This window comes from Phoenix dactylifera, unplaced genomic scaffold (assembly GCF_009389715.1).
Source record: "Phoenix dactylifera cultivar Barhee BC4 unplaced genomic scaffold, palm_55x_up_171113_PBpolish2nd_filt_p 000359F, whole genome shotgun sequence".
NCBI lineage: Eukaryota > Viridiplantae > Streptophyta > Magnoliopsida > Arecales > Arecaceae > Phoenix > Phoenix dactylifera.
In genome coordinates, this window is record NW_024067816.1 from 381,458 (window position 1) to 387,413 (window position 5,956).

The 5,956-nt window shown below is 58.6% G+C and overlaps 1 non-coding gene across 1 annotated transcript; it reads right to left on the reverse strand.

Annotated features, from left to right (window-relative positions):
• Positions 1-5,472: 5,472 nt before the first annotated feature.
• On the reverse strand, positions 5,473-5,578 carry LOC120105760. The gene has a single exon (XR_005508071.1). It is a non-coding gene; the product is annotated as a small nucleolar RNA R71 (small nucleolar RNA).
• Positions 5,579-5,956: the final 378 nt, after the last annotated feature.

Genomic DNA, 5,956 nt, shown 5'->3' on the forward strand with positions numbered 1-5,956 from the left:
CTCCCTTATGAATCCTGCCTCCAAGAGTTTGTCTACCTCCTGGTCGACCACTCGGATCCGATCCGGGGCACAGTGTCTCTTCTTCTGTTTTACCGGTCGGTGGGTCGGGTCGACGTTGAGGGCGTGAGAAATGACCTCCGGGTCGATCCCAGGTACATCGGCCGCCGACCAGGCAAACACATCGACATTGGCTCGGAGGAATTCCACCAACCGGGCCCGAGCTCCCAGGTCGAGATTGACGCCGACCCGGATCGTCCTGTCCGGGCGACCTTCCTCGAGGGGAACTTCGATCACACCCTCGGCCGGCTCCTCGTGCCGCAAGGCCACCTCGTCTCTGGCGTCGAGGGACTCGACGCTTAAGGCTTCTACGGGCTTCTTCCCTTTGAGAGTTGCTAGGAAATATTGCCTTGCGGTCGGTTGGTCACCTCGGACCTCTCCAATCCCGGCCGCCGTGGGGAACCGCATGAGCAAGTGGTACGTAGAGACCACCGCGCGAAGGGCGTTCAGTCCGGGTCGTCCGAGGATAGCGTTGTAGGCCGAGGGAACACGGACGACCAAGAACCCGAGCCGCACCGTGGCTTCTGCGGGTGCAACGCCCGCAGTCACAGGCAGCTCAACGACACCTTCGGCCGAGATAGCGTCACCAGTGAATCCTATGAGGGGGGTGGATGTTTTGTGCAACAATTGTCTGGACAAGCTCATCTTCTGGAAGGCCTCGTAAAACAAAATATCAGCTGAGCTTCCACTATCCACAAGAACACGCCTTACATCATAGTTTGCCATAGTGAGGGAGATCACCATGGCGTCATCGTGGGGGGTCTGAACCCCCTTTACATCTTCATCACAAAAAGTGATTACATTACCGACCCTCTGCCTCTTCGCGACGGCTGTCCCTGACGCTTCAGTCGAGCCCCCTGCGTTCCTCTCGGGCCGGGGGCAGCCCCCAGTGATAGTGTGGATCACGCCCGCGACGGGTCGATTCTGCTCCCGAGGCTCCTGAGGGGCCGGATCGGCCGGACGCGGGTCTGCGGGGGGACGTCGGTCGTTCACATATCGACCGAGACGCCCTCGGCGGATGAGAGCCTCGATCTCGTCCCGAAGCTGGAAGCAGTCTTCGGTGTCGTGGCCGTGGTCCCGGTGGTACTCACAGTACGCCCGAGAGGGCCTCCTCCCAGGAATCTTCTTCATCTGTCTCGGGACCGGGAGGTCCTCCCGCCCCTTGATTTTCATGAGGATCTGGGCCCGGGGAGTCAGGAGAGGAGTGTACCGGTTGAAACGTCGGGGCGGAGAACGAGGGCGTAGGGCGCCGTGGTTCCTCGCCGGCGACAGGCTCCTGCGCCGACGTTGAGGCGTCGGGCTCCTCCTCTGGCGTGCCTCTTTTCGCCTTTTCTTCCCGAGCTTTGGAGGGATCTCGGCGGCCTCCTTGCTCCGGTGGGCGGCCGCCTCCTCGGCGTCCGCATACTGGTTCGCCCGGGACAACAGCTCCGGGAAGCTCCACGGCAGGCGTTTGTCCAGGGAGAAGGTGAGTCTGCCCTTTCGGAAGCCACGCTTCAGGGCTGAAAGAGCCACTTCCTGGCTCAGGTTCCGGACTTCCAGCGTAGCCTTGTTGAAGCGGGTAAGATAATCCCGTAAGCTTTCTCCCTCGTTTTGCCGGACATCAAAGAGGGAGTCGGAGACCAGTCGCCGCCGGCTACTGACGGCGAAATGGGTGATGAAGAGGCGAGTAAACTGGTCGAAGGACTGGATTGAGTTAGCCTCCAAGCCGGCGAACCATGCCCTTGCCGGGCCACGGAGGGTCGCCGGGAAGGCCTTGCAGAGGAGAGGATCTGATGCTCCGTGGAGGAGCATAAGGGTCCTGAAACTCTCGACGTGATCCCGCGGGTCCGCCGCCCCGTCATAGGGTTCGATCGCCGGCATTTTAAACCCCGGCGGATTCGGGGTCCGCAGGATCCTCGAGGCAAGCGCCGGCTGGGAGGAGATCTCCAAGTCGGTGAAGGGATCTTTGGAGTGGCCCTTCAGGACCTGGAGTTGTCGGTGGAGATCGTCCACCTGCCGGTCCAGGGAGCGCGACCGATGGGTGGGAGACAAGGAGCACCGAGAGGGGGACCGACTGGAGCGCGGGTTCCTTGAGGACTGGGGGGTCTGGGAACGCACCCGGGCCCGCCTCTCGTACCCCGCGCAGCTCCGATGGGAAGGTCCCGGCAGAATGGACCGTGCTCGAGAATCTTCCTCGCGCCGGCGCTCCTCCCCACGGGAGAGGAAGGAGCGCGGGTTGAGGAGGACAGGTGAGCGCTCAGGGAGCAGCGGCTCCTGGGCCCGCTGCGGCGCCCGAGACATCACGCCCTGCAGGTTCTGCACTGCCTCCGCGAGGGTGCGAACCTGCTGGGCTAACTGGTCGAACTGAGCGGCTTCGACCATCTGAATGGGGGGTGGAACGGTGGAGTGTTGCTGAGAATGTGTTGGAGACGCAGCGGCCTTCCGGCCGGAGGCGCGAGAGGCCCCGCGACCGGAGGCATTGGAAGCTCCACGACTACCTCGCCGTGCCATTACGATCGCTCTGAGATTCGGCCCTTCCTTCTTCTAGCGCCAACTGTTGCTGGTGGTCCAAACCGAGAACGATTGGCACAGCGGTGTGAACGGGGTTCCGTTTGGGTTGCCTTGGTTGGTGTTGATTGCGCTCCACTTTCCACCGGGAAACCTGCAAGCAAGCCTCGCACCACCACTGGGGTAGTGGGGGCCCTCCGACGATCAAGTCAGAGGAGATTGGAGAAGAAGGAAAGATAATAGTAGCAAGTAGGAGAATGCTCTGGAAGTTCTTGCTTACCCTCCCCCTTCTCCCCCCAGCCGCATATATACCAGGCTGGGGGGCCCTTTTGGGGGGTTGGTCATCGTGTAGCACGATGGAGCTGCCACTGACATGGCCGTTACAGGGCGTCGTGGGGCAGCGCTGGGTACGGCCATGACAGGGCGTAGTGGAGCTCCGCTTTGTACGGCTGTTACAGGGGATCGTGGAGCAGCGCCGGATACGACCGTTGCAGGGAGTAGTGGAGCAGAGGGCCGCGGCGTGCCTCTGGGAAATAGCCTGTCGTTGTCGAGAGATGTCCGACTCGGGGTCGGGCTGCGGAGACGAAGATGTCCGACTCGGGGTCGGATTGCTGGATCAAGGGGCAGCCGACTCGGGGTCGGGCTGCGGAGCCGAAGATGTCCGACTCGGGGTCGGATTGCTGGATCAAGGGGCAGCCGACTCGGGGTCGGGCTGCGGAGCCGAAGATGTCCGACTCGGGGTCGGATTGCTGGATCAAGGGGCTGCCTAGTCTTCCTGGGCGCGCGTGCCGGTCACGTGGGGCATGGTGCCCTTCCTCTAGCGCCAACTGTTGCTGGTGGTCCAAACCGAGAACGATTGGCACAGCGGTGTGAACGGGGTTCCGTTTGGGTTGCCTTGGTTGGTGTTGATTGCGCTCCACTTTCCACCGGAAAACCTGCAAGCAAGCCTCGCACCACCACTGGGGTAGTGGGGGCCCTCCGACGATCAAGTCAGAGGAGATTGGAGAAGAAGGAAAGATAATAGTAGCAAGTAGGAGAATGCTCTGGAAGTTCTTGCTTACCCTCCCCCTTCTCCCCCCAGCCGCATATATACCAGGCTGGGAGGCCCTTTTGGGGGGTTGGTCATCGTGTAGCACGATGGAGCTGCCACTGACATGGCCGTTACAGGGCGTCGTGGGGCAGCGCTGGGTACGGCCATGACAGGGCGTAGTGGAGCTCCGCTTTGTACGGCTGTTACAGGGGATCGTGGAGCAGCGCCGGATACGACCGTTGCAGGGAGTAGTGGAGCAGAGGGCCGCGGCGTGCCTCTGGGAAATAGCCTGTCGTTGTCGAGAGATGTCCGACTCGGGGTCGGGCTGCGGAGACGAAGATGTCCGACTCGGGGTCGGATTGCTGGATCAAGGGGCAGCCGACTCGGGGTCGGGCTGCGGAGCCGAAGATGTCCGACTCGGGGTCGGATTGCTGGATCAAGGGGCAGCCGACTCGGGGTCGGGTTGCGGAGCCGAAGATGTCCGACTCGGGGTCGGATTGCTGGATCAAGGGGCTGCCTAGTCTTCCTGGGCGCGCGTGCCGGTCACGTGGGGCATGGTGCCCTTCCTCTAGCGCCAACTGTTGCTGGTGGTCCAAACCGAGAACGATTGGCACAGCGGTGTGAACGGGGTTCCGTTTGGGTTGCCTTGGTTGGTGTTGATTGCGCTCCACTTTCCACCGGGAAACCTGCAAGCAAGCCTCGCACCACCACTGGGGTAGTGGGGGCCCTCCGACGATCAAGTCAGAGGAGATTGGAGAAGAAGGAAAGATAATAGTAGCAAGTAGGAGAATGCTCTGGAAGTTCTTGCTTACCCTCCCCCTTCTCCCCCCAGCCGCATATATACCAGGCTGGGGGGCCCTTTTAGGGGGTTGGTCATCGTGTAGCACGATGGAGCTGCCACTGACATGGCCGTTACAGGGCGTCGTGGGGCAGCGCTGGGTACGGCCATGACAGGGCGTAGTGGAGCTCCGCTTTGTACGGCTGTTACAGGGGATCGTGGAGCAGCGCCGGATACGACCATTGCAGGGAGTAGTGGAGCAGAGGGCCGCGGCGTGCCTCTGGGAAATAGCCTGTCGTTGTCGAGAGATGTCCGACTCGGGGTCGGGCTGCGGAGACGAAGATGTCCGACTCGGGGTCGGATTGCTGGATCAAGGGGCAGCCGACTCGGGGTCGGGCTGCGGAGCCGAAGATGTCCGACTCGAGGTCGGATTGCTGGATCAAGGGGCAGCCGACTCGGGGTCGGGCTGCGGAGCCGAAGATGTCCGACTCGGGGTCGGATTGCTGGATCAAGGGGCTGCCTAGTCTTCCTGGGCGCGCGTGCCGGTCACGTGGGGCATGGTGGCTAAGTTCCTCCGTAACAGATGTGTTTATCTTTTATTGCATGCTTGATTGATCGAGTACTAGTGTATGCACGGTAGTCGTTCTAGAGTACGAAACCTATTACCTTTTGACCCTGAAATAGAACGAACCCTTAGGAACATTCGAGCTAAGATCAAAACATTAGGATCATCACCTCTTAAGATGGCTGAAGAACAACCCAAACTCCTGAGGGAGTACTTTACTCCCACTATTTACACTTCCCCATCTTGCATTCGATTACCTGAATTTAGCAGCGGTACAATATGAAATAAAGTTTAGTGTGATCCAAATGGTCCCATCTTTTTATGGGCTCACCAACGAAGACCCATACAAACATTTAGATGAATTTCTTGAGATTTGCACCACTGTCAAGATTCAGAACTTCACTAATGATGCCCTGAAACTTAGGTTATTCCCCTTCTCCCTTAAAGATAGAGCCAAACAATGGCTGAATTCTTTAGAAGCTAACTCAATTCGTTCTTGGGATCAAATGCAACAAGAATTTCTTAAAAAATACTTTCCTATAGGAAGGACGAACCAGTTTAGACGTGCCATTACAAGCTTCTCCCAAACCGAGGGAGAAGAATTTCATGAAACTTGGGAGAGATTTCGAGACCTAATCCGTAAATGCCCTCATCATCAAATACCTAAGTGGCAGCTAGTGCAATGTTTTTATGACGGTTTGACTGAACGAAACCGTCAGATGATCGATGCTGCATGCGGGGGGACTTTCATGCTTCGAAATGAGCATGAAGCATGGCAACTATTTGAAAATCTTAATGAAAACTTCCTCCACCATGCTTCATGTTCTCGTCAAGCACCCCCGAATTTTCAAAGAAAAGGGGCCATTTGTGAAATAAGTCATTCTATGGACCTGTCTAGCAAGGTAGATGCATTGTCCCATAAGATTGACCAACTAATGATAGGAGGACATGTCGTTAGCTCTTCCCAAGCACAAGTATGTGCTATCTGTTCTAGCCCATCACATCATATTCATGAGTGCCCCTCAGCACCCCAATTCCT